Consider the following 15,571-nt stretch of genomic DNA (forward strand, 5'->3'; position numbering starts at 1 on the left):
AAAAAAGCTCTGTGACATAACTTTAAGGAAAAACAGAGGCTACAAAGTACTATGTATGACACAAGCCTGATTTTTAAAGTATGTACATTTATACGTACATATTTTATTTATATTGCCTATTTTAACATTTTAAAGTGTTAGCAGTAGTTCTCTTTCAACCGTGAGCTAGACTGTCAATTTTTGTTTCTTACTGATTCTCTCTTTTATGAAGTTTTTATAATGAACATAGTTTAGTTTTGTAATTTAAAACAACTCTATCAAAATGTACTAAAACCTTCCTTGAAAGCTTTGTGTCCAAAATGCTTACCTGTGGCATCCTTAGGGCTAGTCTAGGATCACATGTACAAGGATCACACATGCAAATGTTTCCATGGTCCCTGTAACTAAGGCAAAATAAGAGAACAAAAATGAGCTGTTAATCATCACTATTTTGTGATTCCAAATATTCTGTATACATTCATATTATTTTTTAATTTTTTGGACTGAAGTTTTAAAAGTTTTGTCCATTTGGTAGTGACATTCTCCTCTTCCTACTAGAATGTATGTTCCACAAAAGCAGAAGTCTACAACAAAAGTCCATTTTGTTCATGTTTTATCCTCAGTGCCTCCACAGTGCCTGGCAAATAAAGTAGGTAAGTATTTGCTGAATACATTAACGGAGAATAAATGAATCCAAGCCCTAATAATTGCAACTCAGAGACAAACATGGCACATTGGTCAGTGTTCAGTAAAAATGAAAATACAGTGTTTAGGAGGACTGAATTAAACTTTTTGCAAGGGTATACTATCCTACAGACTGGAAAATTCCTTTTTGCTCCAGCAGTATTTTAGGAGCTACTAATTTCTCATATGAATGGCTTTCAACAGTGGTTTCTTTTCCACAACAAGCAAGAAGATTAAGGCCCATGGAAAAAAAATTGCTATTCACAGACTAGTATTGCTGCCAATTTATCCATGAAGGCATAGAATGAAAGGTTGGGGAGATCTCACAGAGGAGAAAGGAAAGTAAAATAAATGAGATTATGCAAATTGCAAATAGTCTATAATTATTTCTTCTATGCTATTCAAATTCAAAAATTATAAATGCAGGGAGCAGGCCACAAAGCCCCAAGGTATGTTATACAATCCAAATAAGTATCAAGGATCTTGAAAATGGCCACATCTCTTGATGCAGTGATTCCACTTCAAGGATACAAACTAAGGACAAATAATAAACTCAGACAAAGATTTTTCAACAAACATGGCTGAACCGCAGATATGAAGAAGAAATTCCATTTTATACATGAATCACAGGCAGATAGAGCTGAAAGGGACCTTAGCTATACTGAAGTTCTCTAGAGAAACATAATCAAAAGGGTGTGTGTGTGTGTGAATGAGAGAGAGAGAGAGAGAGAGAGAGAGAAATTTATTTGAGGGAACTGGCTCATGTAATTGCGGAGGCTGGCAAGTCCAAAATCTGCAGGGTAGGCTGGAAGTTTGGAGACTCGGGGAAGTTTGGACGCTTCAGCTTGAGTCCAAAAGCAGACTATAGGCAGAATTCTCCCTTCTTCAGGGGAGGTCAGTCTTTTTCTGTTAAGGCTTTCAGCTGGTTGGATGAGACTGCTCACATGGTGGGTTGTCTACTCAAAGGCTACTGATTTATATGATAATCTCATCTAAAAAATACCCTCAAAGCAACATCCCAATGTATTTGACCAGATATCTGGGTTCTCTGCCTAGCCACGTTGACACATAAAATTGTCCATCATATTGGCCCATAGGCACATTTGGAAGGACTCTCAGAGACGTGAACTTCCCAAGCTTGTTGACAAATAGACCCAAATTGAAATCTCTCCTTAGTGTTGATATCAGTCTTTTCCTGAAGTCTACAAAATGTCCTTGAGAGTCATATCTAGAGCTAGAAAATATCAGACAATACCTTTTATTTTTTTATTTTAATTTTAAGTATAGCATGCCTTGTTCTAAAAGTATATAGCTCATCTTTCCAGGGGTATGGAAGATCTTATTCACTTGAGATCCCAGAAGCTCTTAGCATCATGCTTTCCATAACACAGGCATCCAATATCTGCTTGCTCAATTAAACTGAGCCTCATTTTAAATGACCTCAGTCAGAAAGTTGTCATGTCATATCACCTAACTTCTCTGATTTTCATTTTCCCTTTCTATAAATGACAGGATGTACTATTAATCTATAATATCATATAAATTGTAGCTACAGTAAGTATGTAGGAGCTCAGAGGAGAAAAATGGCAAGGAATGCTCTTCATGAAGGATGTGAGGTTTGAAGGAGGAGTCAGATGCATATAGTCAGAGACAAATGTGGGATATTGCAATGAAAGAAAACAGTGCATGAAATGAAAGAGGTAGAAATGTACCAGGTGTACTTGACAGACAGTGGGTTGTATAGAACTTTGTTGAGAGAAGCTATGGGAGATGTGGCTAGAGAAGCACGTGATGAACTTCAAGACAATATAAATAGCTTGCACTTTAATGTGATTGGGTGTCATTGATAGTTTTTGAATTGGAGAGAAACTTGATTAAAGTGGTGTTTTGTGGAGGGGGAAAAAACCTATTCTGGCCATATTAATTTGTCCTCTTTAAATTAAACAACTTGATCATTTTCTTATGTCTCCCATTCCCTTAACTGTTTTTGTAGTCACAGGCTAATCCAATTCCTTGTATAAATTATACAATATTAAGCTGCAAATAAACTACCAAAAAATAATTTAGAAGTAATTTTGTCATAAAAATTATTTCAATGCAGTTGTCACATCTAATATCTGTTATTACATTTATACACTATTACTTGTCAGAGAAAACATTTAAACAGGAAATCTTGGGCTGCAGAGAACCCCATTAAAATGAACTATAAATCTAGGGTGAAGGGAAGTTTTCAAAATTAAGAAAGAAGAGACATAGGCTGTATGCAGATGTCACAGTAAGTCTTCCAGGGAGGAAATAAGGATTTGGTAGCTTGCAACTTAAACAGTAAAGAATTGACTGTTTCAATGTATCTGACTGTGTGGCTGGTATTTGGAAAAGACAGCGTTGTGAGGATACCAGGAGTTGCCTTGGCGGCTGAGCTCTGTCTCTGTTACTTCCTAGCTTGCTGACTGAGCAAATATTCTCTTCTACAGTTTCTTCATCCGTAGAAATAATATGCCTAATACATTATCCCACACATAATAGGCCTCCTTACGGACACAGTTCACCCTCCCACCACCTTCTCTACTCTGGCCACAATCGTCTTTAGTTGTAAAGTTGTAGACAACACTACCAACCTCACAGTGCTGCTGAGAAGAGGGAGGGAACTAAACCACACTAAGTAATGCCCGCAAGGCTCTCATTGTAGCAGATCCTTTCACACATCATATAATAAAAGTTATTAGACAAAATTATTCCCGTTTCAGGGCTTCCCTGGTGGCGCAGTGGTTGAGAGTCCGCCTGCCGATGCAGGGGACACGGGTTCGTGCCCCGGTCCGGGAAGATCCCACGTGCCGCGGAGCGGCTGGGCCCGTGAGCCATGGCTGCTGAGCCTGCGCTTCCGGAGCCTGTGCTCCGCAACGGGAGAGGCCACAGCAGTGAGAGGCCCGCGTACCGCAAAAAAAAAAAATTTTTTCCTGTTTCAATTCACAGTTTTTCCCATTAAAAGAACATAGCCTACATTTTCATGTCTGGTTAGAATCAGATGTATCTACTTTTTCTTCACATGTTTCTAAAATGAGCAGAACGCCATGATTAAATGGTTTCTCATAGAGTTCTTATACATGAAAGAGCTCAGAAAACAATTCATCTTAGTAAGTAAAATATACTAACACTAATGTATGTTTATTGAGTGCTTCCTATCTACCAGGCACTCTTCAATGTGACTTAATGTATTCATACATGCTCACAACAAGTTGGTAAAGAATCCATACCTTTATTATTGCCATTTTATGGGTAGGAAAATTACAATTTATGAAACATGCTTGAGGTCACCTTGCTTGTTGCTAGCAGAGCTGGGATTAAGAGACATCTAATCCCATGCACTTGTTGGGGCATAGAACAAAAACCAAGTAATATCCAAAATTGTGGTCTACATTCTTCTTTTTCAAAAAATCGAAAGCAAATGAAGATTTAGACTTTTGTGTCTAAAATGTCTATAATTTCAAAAGAACAAATTCTCTATCATGCAGTGAGAAAAACAAAAAATCTAGTGTATCATTCTTAATAGAACTGTTTGGTTTTGTTTTTAACTGTTATTTAAAAATTACTTTAAAAAAGGATCTCTGAAATATAGACATAAATAATCCATAGAAAAATTTCCAAGATTTTGCTGATTATAGGACTTTGGCCCTATGTTAACGCTGTAAGCATCTCTGGTATGTAAATAGAGATCAATTTTAGGGTTCTTAGATATCCTTTATCCTTATTATTTTTTAAACAGACTTATTGCAATTTAATTCATATACCATAAAATAAATCACCTGTTTCAAGTGTGCAATTCAGTGGTTTTTAAAATACATTTACAGAGTTATAAACTGTCACCAGGAGGGGTACAATGTTGAACCTGTAAGGGACACCATTCTCTAAAAAAGGATAAGAGCAGAAACCACAAACCAATCTGGAAATGTACTTGGAGACATTGGAGTTAAAGGAAAGTGATCTACTTAAACATTATGAACACTAAAGTATTAACTCATAATTCTCTCCTTAACACGGAGTGGGAATATATTTGCATTCCATAACTAACAGGAAGAAATATGTTTTACTGATCTACAGAGAACTAAACTAAGACGTCTCATCTAGAGTGTATTATCAATTTCCTCTGTAAAGCTTTGTGATGACATCTATTTGCTACTACCATTCCCTTGAATGTTACTCATAATCTTCTTGCTGCCAAATCCATATAGTCTTTTATTATTTGATGAGTAGAAAAGGTAACAATGAGAGATGTGAGAGAAATGTCTGTCAATTGAGAAGGCTGTTGAATTTCAAAGCGTACAAATCAAAGGATCTATTTATAGACATTAAGTTCTAGATTTTCACAGTTTGAAGGAACTTTAAGCTAACAACCTCTTTTTTTACAGATGAGGCTGCTTGGAGAGACTAAAGTTCAGAACCCGCTCTGGTGAGCCACTTATTACCTAATTTCATATTCAAACTTGACCTGTATGAATATGAAATTGAATGACCCTATATTATTCAGGGGGTTCAGGTATCATATAGGTGTCTCATCGCTTTTATAGTATCAAGCTTTTCAGGACAGGGACTTGTTTTTCCTGATTCCTCAGCATCCAGCAGTGTTTGGCTAAAAAGCATTTTTTAACTATCACATTTTAGCTACCTATAAAAGTTAAGCCTGTGGTTTCTTCGGAACTAAAAGTTCTATATCCAAAAATCTTACTGTTGTTTGTCTTCAGATTTTTCATCTTTTTTTCCTCTATTATTCCACCATTTGATACCTATTTGTTGCTGCTCTTTGTTTCAATGATAAGATAAAGAATTCTAAAATGAATTAAAATTTTAAAATATTTTTTAAAACAGTCTAGATTACACAGGAAAAAAATGATTATCTTTGGAAGGACTAATTCTCAAACAAATTTTCTAGTCAAAGAAAAACAAAAAGTAATCAAAGAATTAAATCCAATTTAACAAGTATTAGTTGGAACTTTCTTATGCTTAATGCACTGAAGATACAACAGTTATATAAGACATAGATCCTACCTTCAAGAAACTCTTATCCTCTAGAAAAAAATAAGTATTGTATGACAATTTGATCAGTTAATTGTATTTTTTTTTTTTTTTTTTTTTTTTTTTTTTGCGGTACGCGGGCCTCTCACTGTTGTGGCCTCTCCCGTTGTGGAGCACAGGCTCCGGACACGCAGGCCCAGCGGCCATGGCTCACGGGCCCAGCCGCTCTGCGGCATGTGGGATCTTCCCGGACCGGGGCACGAACCCGTGTCCCCTGCATCGGCAGGCGGGCTCTCAACCACTGCGCCACCAGGGAAGCCCAGTTAATTGTATTTTAAAGCAAAATAATACTTAGTATATATTATTAAGTACTAAAATATTTTATTTAATCCTTACAACAATCCTATGAGGTAAACACTATTATACTTTCATTTTACAAATGAGAAAACTGAGGCACAGAGAGGTTAAATGACCTCCCCAAGCTACGGCAGAGCTGATATTTGAACCAGGCAGTGTCCATTCAGAACCTGCATTCTTATGCTGTATTGTATTACCTCTCACTGAATGCAACTTCTCAATTAATTTCATTTCTTTTTACACATATATCACCCAAATCAGAAATTAAGATTTACTGGTTATTCTACATCAGGGAGATAAATCTATTCTCACACAGAATCAGTCTGAAGATTGTAAATGCCTTACAAATATATGACATTATTAAAACATTATTTTCATGTTTTACATTTTGATGAAAATGTGTATTTAGAAGCATAAGCGTCTGCTATAGCACACAGTACATTTCTAAAAAGCTTGCAATATGATACACTGAACATCTAAAGTTACAGAGCTTATGGGAAAAAAAATAGAATTAATCCCGATAACTAAAACCCTTTGCCACTTTATGGCCAGAGCACTAACCACAGCAACAAACAACAACCACAAATCCTACTTTAAAACTATTGATCACAGTTTTTTTTAATGTTAAAATTATTATAAATAAATACTATAAGACTTTATCCTAAAATACAAAAGAAGGTAGACTAATGGAAGGGAGTCAAAGAAAGTCTGCTGAATTATGGAGACAAGCAAACTGCCCTCAGAAGTTGTAGGTGGATAAGCAGATGCAGGCTTTGCAAAGATCTAGACTGATGTTTGGATGTTATCTTGTCACTGTTTCTTCTGCATGTGATCAACCTCAAGAAAAGGTGGTGTGAATGAACACCATTCACAGTACCGCGTTCTTCCATGGCTTGCTGGATCCAGCTTCCTTAGTACACCTTGCATTCTGATGTTAGAGCACAAAACATTAGGATACTGGGGGAAAATCACGTAAGAACTGTCTGGTCTTTCCGATTCTACTGATGTCATCTCTTTCTATATCAATCCCATTTGAACTTATTCACATTATAGAACATGTGTTGTAGCAGAAGAAATTGTATTTAGAATTATTTCTTAATTTAGAGTCTTTTCTTCTTTTCTGTTAAACACACTTATAAGTTGAAAATGTCTACTTTATTCAGAGCAAAATGCTTTACTAAATTAAGTCCAATTATGGCTAGCAGCATATGGGTCAGTGCAGAGAAAACACAGCTTTCAGCGCCAAACAGAAGTGTCCCAGGCGTCATTCACACATTTCCACCTGCAATTTCAGCATGAGTGCGAATTTTCTTCCCCTTTCATCTCCTCTGACATTAATACAAAATTTAAAATAATATGGGGTTACTATTATAGCCTTTCATTCCCGATAGCCATATTTTAGGACTAAGGGATTAGCTAAAGTCCGGTATCATTTCAAAGAACAAAATAAAAATAGATAGAAATGGCACTTTTCCTAATCAAGTGGAAAGTGGGTTTTTTTTTTTGGTCCGATTTACAAGAAATTTCTATTGATTAGAACGTACTTATACAGCTCAGGTTGATGTGTCTCTCAAAGCTGTTATCTGAACTGCCAATTCACTTCCTCTAAGCCCCATGACCAGAAAAAATGATTTGTTTTCTGTAGTCCTGCCCTAATTTGGTCCTGGTGAGTTGTTGAGCCTTTCTTGTAACTTTGTTCCTTGGTTTGCTGAAGGCTTGGTTTACTCATCCCAGTAAAAACTCCTGCTTGTTCACCTCCTTCTCTGAACAAAGGCTGATTTTCGTAAGAGTTCCTGAATGTTTTCCCTTAGGCATTGGGACTAGCTTCTCCCAGAGAAGTGGGCCGTTGCACTGCTTTTTGTCATCTTTCATCACAGAAATGTTCAAAAGGCAGCAGAAACTGTGATAGGCAAGTAAGTCTCTGCTTTCATGAAGAGGGTGATGGAAAAGAATTTTAAACAATTTTAGCAATAAACATTTGCTGGTACATGAATCTGGATTTATAGTAGTTAGAGGTATGTGCATTTTCATAGAATAGTCTAGGCATGGTTCCTCCCACTTCGTTACTCCAAGACCTGAGCATTGTGTTGCTTTTGGTTTCCCTGTTACAGCTGATAACATCAAACATTTAAAACGGAGCAGAGCGCTGCTGACTGCGGCTCCAAGCAGCTTCAGGTTGAGCGATGTTATCAGTGGTTACAAGAGTAACAGAACTCCAGGGCCTGGGCTGGGTCTTGGCTTATAAAATGTCTTTCAGTTCTACTTCTACAATGTTTTTATGTAGAAAGTAGCTTGGCATCAATATGTTACTAAACACCAGGAATTTTTTTGAAAGGGAGAAAAGGATTTTGAAACATCGAAGCTATGATGATAAAATAGAGACATGCAAAATTATATTTGCCTGTTAAAAATCACTCTAACCTTTCACTTGTACATAGATCTTAACAACAAATTCTCGGTGTATCTTAACAAATTCCCGGTGTTCTGAAACAGCTCTGAAGGACTTGTTTGCGAGCATTTTAAAATATGAGGGAATTCCTTACTCCTTCTAATAAAGCTGTATCTCATGATTTACGCATCAATTTTCACAGCGTGGCTGCACAAAACGGGTTAATTCCAGAGCTCAGGCAGCTGAAAGGAGGGAGTTAAAGAGACCAAGAGTTTCTTCAGGATGGTCTGGGTTCCTTTTTTCTGAGCGTCTATACCTGGAAGCCTCAAGAAATACAGATGACATGGGAGAAAAGGCGAACATGCATCCTAGGGCTTTAAACTCTGTTCCAGAGTCCCCCACCCCCGAACCACAGCCCTCCTCCCAGCAAGAGGCCTGACATTTTGCATCAGGACCAACAGCAGACAGCCAGCTGCTAGGAGGCTAGCTATGGGGAAGCCACACAAAGGAAAGGGTAAAAAAAAATAAACTTTGCAAAATCTTTCTTTAAAACATAACTTTCCAGAACACATAGGTTTTCCCAGAAAAAAATGATTAACAAATTAGTGTTCAAATAGATTAAGTTGAGAGTGATGTTAAGATAGTGACGTTTATATAACATTTGGACGCAATGCAGTACCAGGGAGGCTAATAATTGGGAAAGCAGAAAATAATGCAAATCGCTTTTTCTTAATTTAGTTCTGACATCCAGCAAGGTTCAGCCCAGGTGGCTACCATATACGTACGCTGGAGGCTACCAGAAAAGAAAATACTTAAGAAAACAAGTGTACCATTTTTTAAATGTTTTATTTTAAAATATTATTAAATTAAAATATTTCTAAAGGAATTGGACATGACTATTTAAAAGGCATTTTAAATAGTCTCCTAATTTCTCCTAATTTCCTTCAGCTCTGATATGACTCCCCACATTTGTTTCATCTTTATTCCTTTTCATTTGGGTTTGACTAGGGAAACAGATGATTACAATGATATTATTATAATTAAAAATATTGAGATGAAAATAAAAGTTTGAAAAAAATATTTATCAAAAGTTAACTTTTGAGGGGTAGGCCATTTTATTTGAGGCAAAGTGCACAGAAAATTCATCTGTGCAATGATCCAAGGCATCATCATATCCCAAATCCCTGAAGTCTTTCTTGTCTCTTGTAGCAAGGTGCATTAGCTGACTAATAGTATTTCCAGAGAGAAAAATGGAAAGGAAAATGCTGAGCCTGACACAGAAGAGCTTAATAGACTTGTGTACATATATTAGCCTTATGACTCACGATAGATTTGCACCACTGCCAACTCCATCTCAGAGGGTCTGTCATTAACACTTCCTCTTATCCCTCCAGCCTTTTCTCCCCTCAAATTATCTTACAAGCTTTCCAAGTGGATGCCTTAACTTAATATTTCCTCAAGGATGACAGAATTTAAGCAGGTTCAAGAGAGAGCAATTAGATGTCTTATTTTGTTGGCTGATTTCAGCAAATATCAAGTTCAAGATTTTGTTTTATTTATAGGGTCTATGTTTCTATTAACATAGAAAAATCAACTAATACTGAGGCCTTAAAGGACTAAGAAGAAAATAGTCCTTCCCTTGTCCTTAAGGAATGACAAATTTCTTTCAAAATTTTAAAAGTTTTTGTGATTTCTTAAATAAGTTAGGTAACACTTGGCTAAAATGTATCAAACACACAGAAATGTAGCACCTGATAATAACTGATAATAAGGTAATTTCATTTAGTTATTAAAATTGCTTCCTCCCCCTTGCTTCCTACCATCTATTAACATGAGGATCAGAGATATAAATGGAAATGAGTTGTTTTTCTCTGCATGAATAGAAAAATGGATAGTCTTCCGTTACCCTCGGTCAAGTCCAGAAATGAAATAAATTATGATTACAATTTATAATTACAAAAGTGAACCTTCACTGGGATTCACATGGTGGTCTCTCATTCCCCTTTCCTACTTTCAGGAAGATTCTGTAAAGACATCATGATTTACAAGAATTATTTAAGCTTGCTTTCTACTGCAGTGCTTCTTCGTGTGAGGTAGATAATTTGCATCACCTCTAAACAAAGCATAGACAGACTACAAGGATATTAACGATCTAAAATATGAAAAGAAATAATAAGAAACTTCTATAGACCGCTCTTTATTTATGAGTTCTCTAGATACTAATGCTATCTCAGAAACACCTGAAAGACAAGCCTGTTTGAAATGACTTCTATTAGGCTGAAAAATTAGTCCTTAATAATTTATTCACTTTAACATTTTCAGAGCTGAGACACGGAGAGAGTTTTTCAGTGTTTCATCAGCAAGGTCTTAGGCATTGCTCTTTGGGTGAAATCTGAGCTAAGATGTTTCATCATCACCCCTGTTCTTCCTCCCAGAGAAACCCTCACGACTTGGTTCTCCTCTTGCTTGACCAGGAACCCCAACCAGACTCAGTTGCTTGATATACAGTGAGACCACATCCCTTGTCGTCCTCCCCTTCCCTTTAGTCCCTTTGGCTAGCATTGCCACTTCCCTTCCACACCTAGCTCTTCTCTACACCTCACCCACCTTACCTACCAAACTAATCTTAAAACAATCCAACATTTTAGGATCCTGAGTCATACTGGAGAAACCACACCACCGTGCGGACTAATCACTCTTTCAGATGCCCAGTCACAGCTGGCCTGCAGCCCTCTCTGGACAAATATTGATATGGTCATAATAAGTTGTCACAATGGCAGGAATTCCCTGGTGGTCCAGTGGTTAGGACTCTTCACTTTCACTGCCGAGGGCCCGGGTTCGATCCCTGGTCAGGGAACTAGGACCTCACAAGCCTCGCGGCCAATATATAAATAAATAAATAGTCACAGTGGCAAGTCAAAACCATCAGCAAATTGCCCTGTTGTTCTTTGCTGTCCCTGCCACCCTTACAGCCTCCTCTCTTTCTTCAGCAGCACCCTTCTCTCCTACTTCACAGGGAAATAAAAGCTGGCCAGGTGTTTCCCGTTCTGATGTCCAAGGCTCCTGCACCTGTCTCTCTTTTACATGGTCTTTTCTACTTGTGTAAGGTCTCTTAGGTACTTCCACCAGCATCTCTCTCTCCTGCGTCTTCAATTTCTCTCTTCTATATCCCCTCATTCCATCTGCCTTCAACAGACTCTGATCTGGTTTCTGCATCCACTCTGCTAAAACTTCCTGGCAAACTTTGCCATTGATCACCTCCTATTGCTCCACACAAACTCATTTTCATTATGTTAGTTGACATTCTTAAACTATTTGACACAGTCGATCCTTCAATTCTTTCTAGAATTCTCTCCTCTCCTCCCTCCGTGGCCATTTGCTTTTGTGGTCCTCCTCTTGTATTTCAGACGTTTCCATTTCACTCTTCTTATCCATCTCCTAAATGCCTGTCATCTTTGGGGGGAGCTGAAGTGGCTGAACCAGGATTCAGAGCCAGACAGAACTCCAGAGCCCAGCAACACAGGCTTCTGTATTGCTTAATGGCTGAACCCACTGGCTTCAGAGTCAAGCCAAAATGGGTTCAAAGCTCAGCCCTGCTAATTACTTTGCCTCTTTGAGCACTGGTTTTCTCATATATAGAATATAAGTAATAATACTTTCCAGATAGAGTTGCTGTGAGGAATAACTCTGGTAATAAATGCAAAATGTCTGGAAATAGTAGCTTTCCAATAAATGATATTTATTATTATTTCATTGGCTTTATGGTTCCTCAAGTATTTATATTTGTTTTCAGAGTCAAACATGAAACAAAACAATAAGGTAGGGAGACATTTAGGGCACAGTTATATTAGGGAAGGAGAGAGAGGCATTCTTGCTGCAAACCAGTTAAACCAACTGAACAATTATCTGAGCTATTTACCTTCAGCTTAATTCTCCATTAAGAGGCTTCCATCCTTTTGAGAAGCACACTGACGTGAATGCCTCACCAGCACCGTTAGCAAAGAATCCTCATGGCCTCTTCCATCTTAACCCGGACTCTGTATGGACCAATGATCCCAGATTGGCAGCTTCCAAAGCATATTAACGCATCATTAACACGTTATCTTTAGGACTATCTTTGAACAGCAAAGACAGAAATGTTTGATAAGAATCTATTAAGCAAGTCAGAACATTTCTCATTTTGTGGAGATTTCTTCTACCTATAAGTTTGTAACTCAAAGGAAAAATGAAGAGTCTATTGATTGTTTTAAGTTCTTGATAAAGGAAAATTTTTTAATGTTTTTTAATTTTTTTTAAATAAAGGATAAATTTGTTTAAAAACATGGGGAAACCATGTTTGTCATACAAATATAAAGCAAACATGTATTAAAGATTTTATTTAACTTATTAATGCATGAGGGAACCCAGAAGATGTTACAACTTAGTCAAAGGAGAGTCCTTAGGACACAGATATACAAATAGATGTGAAACTGTCAATACCCACCAGGCAATAACTAATTAAGTTTCACCACATACAGCACATCTATATTTCTATGGATAAAAACTTTTTTTGGATTATTATCAGAGTCGTAAAAGTTTGAAGATAATGTAAGAAAGAGATACCCTAACAGAGCACTTAGTATTTTTTTTTGCCCATTTTGAAGTTTTTTACAGTTTTTCTGACAGCTTGTCTCTTAAAGCTAAGAAGGATACCAACTGTACCTTTTGCTATGTCCTGATACTTCACACAGACAGATAAATTCTCCTCAACCAAGGAGACAGATTTAGCATGTGTTAAAGAGTACCAAAATAATATTGATACATGGTAGTCAGAATCTAAATAGGTTAGAGAACTCCTGGTTTCTACTCCTAGAGCCAGTACTTTGAACACTATGGGTCCCTTTTACCTTATGTATAAAATGGCATTTAAGTTTTCCTAAGATTTTAGAGTAGAAATTACAGAAGCAGAAAAAATAAGATTCATGACTTTCAGATGAAGGATAGAATGATGACTGCTCTGACTTGCATTTCCCCCTCATTCTTCCTCTCTTCCTTACCCATCTGGGTTGCATTAAAAAGCTTGATACAGGATCTCACTGGGAAGGAGAGGGGTGGGTGGTGGTGCAATGGACACTGAGCTTGACAGAGAATCATCATGGCATTTCCATAGAGAGCTCACAATGGAATCATTGTCAGCCCTCCCTTTGCTTTGACCCTGATGCTGAACATGAAGTCAGGGCACATGCCCCAGAGTTCATCCAGCTGGAGCCCTGCGAGAACAAGGATGGTGATGTCAGCTTTGGCACTCTGTTTAAGGACAACAAAGCCTGTGCCTAGCGAATTACATAAAGATGGATCACAACCCCCAGCTCCATGTTTACAAAGCCATCAGCAATAAACACACATACCTTTTTTTTTTTTTTTTTTTTTTTTGTGGTACGCGGGCCTCTCACTGTTGTGACCTCTCCCGTTGCGGAGCACAGGCTCCGGAAGCGCAGGCTCAGCGGCCATGGCTCACGGGCCCAGCCGCTCTGCGGCATGTGGGATCCTCCCAGACTGGGGCACGAACCCGTGTCCCCTGCATCGGCAGGCGGACTCTCAACCACTGCGCCACCAGGCAAGCCCAACACACATACCTTTTAGTAAAAGAAAACCATAGCCACTTTCATCATCGTGACAAAAGAAGAATCGATTTTTTTAAAAACTATGGGTAATTAGTATAACATAAGACCCTCCCCCCCTTTCTAGTTAGTCAATATCACAAGAGCATATGTGTTTTGCCTTTATTTTCCATAAACTACAGCTCTTTGTCACTTGTACCTATAGCTGTAAACATTATTATATCAGCCTTTAGAAAATTTTACAACTTTCATTTTAATAATTATATAGAAAAAGAACAGAAATTTTAATTCTAGAAGTAATTTGGGTCAGGGTCTCCTAAAATTCCCAGAGGTCTCTTGGTGCTTCTGAAGAGGCTCCATTCTTTCTCAAAAAATAAGGTTTATCTCTGATTTCACACCCCCCCACTAACAATAGCAGTGATTATACAGAATTGTTTTTATTCCCTTTATAAATAACTTTCAATTCTAATCTGCTCCTTCGAACAAATAACTAATCACTGTTTCTCTTACAATCATACTCATTAGGCATGGCTTTTAAAAATAAAATTAAATATGTTTAAGTACATCTTTGAGGCCGACTCTCAAAGTAAAACAGAGGAGAAGGACGTATGACCTCAACCACGTGGAGTTTAACCTCATTTAAATATCCATAAGCCAATCCTTCCTCTTTTCATAAAAAATTCTGTTGTTTGAGAGTATTGCCATTTGCTATCTGTTTCTTTAAAAGATAAATGTGTAAGTGTTCAACTGAAAACAAAGTCAGAAATATATAAATATGTTGTTTCCCTAAGCACACATGCACATAAAACCTGGGAGAAAAAGGAATTTGCATATTGTTATTGAATTTCTTCAGGAAAAAAAAATGTTGGGAAAGATATATAGCTGTTGGTGAACAAAAGTGAAGGCATTTAGCTTTTCATCATTACAGAAAAGACTAACTCAAAACCTACACTCAGTTTCAGTTCCATGAAAACAAAAGCAATTTCAAGATTTCTTCCCACTAATTATTGCCTTTTATAATAATAGATAACATAAGATAAGCATTTAATATACGCCGGACACTAAGTCTTTTACGTGCATTGATTATTTCTAACCCTTAATAACAATTTATAAAGCAAGTACTATTATTATCAGCCTCTTTTCATGGATAGGAAATTAAGGATTTGAGAGGTTAAAACTTGCCCAAAGTCACAAAGCCATAGAGATTCACGGCAAGCACTATCTCTCCTATGTTTTACTGTAGGCAGTATTACTGTACCTAAAAATGCTTCTTAGGCTCTGTAGTAATGTTTCCCAAACTCTCTGCATTTCTCCTTAGGGTCCCAAATTGCACAGTACCTTAATTTCTTTGTCTTGTTTAGGGATTTTATCACACTCTCTTTAGCTCAAAAATTCCAATAAATTTTGCCTGCAAAGGCCCTTTTCCAGGTCTTCCTTGCGTTCTTCTCTGTTCCTTGACTACACCAAATTTTTAAATAATACTATCCTTTTGTCCTTTACTGACAGGAAATCCTTTTGATATCCTTTTGGTCTGGTTCCACAGGACTGTAGT

The 15,571-nt window shown here is 37.3% G+C and overlaps 1 long non-coding RNA gene across 1 annotated transcript in view; it reads right to left on the reverse strand.

Annotated features, from left to right (window-relative positions):
* Positions 1-246: 246 nt before the first annotated feature.
* The window catches only part of LOC307187351, a 55,363-nt gene continuing 40,038 nt past the window's right edge, over positions 247-15,571 (reverse strand). The window contains exon 3 of the long non-coding RNA XR_013828592.1: positions 247-383. This is a non-coding gene — a long non-coding RNA (uncharacterized lncRNA). The remainder of the gene's footprint in view (positions 384-15,571) is intronic.

This window comes from Stenella coeruleoalba, assembly GCF_951394435.1.
Source record: "Stenella coeruleoalba genome assembly, chromosome: 5".
Lineage (NCBI taxonomy): Eukaryota > Metazoa > Chordata > Mammalia > Artiodactyla > Delphinidae > Stenella > Stenella coeruleoalba.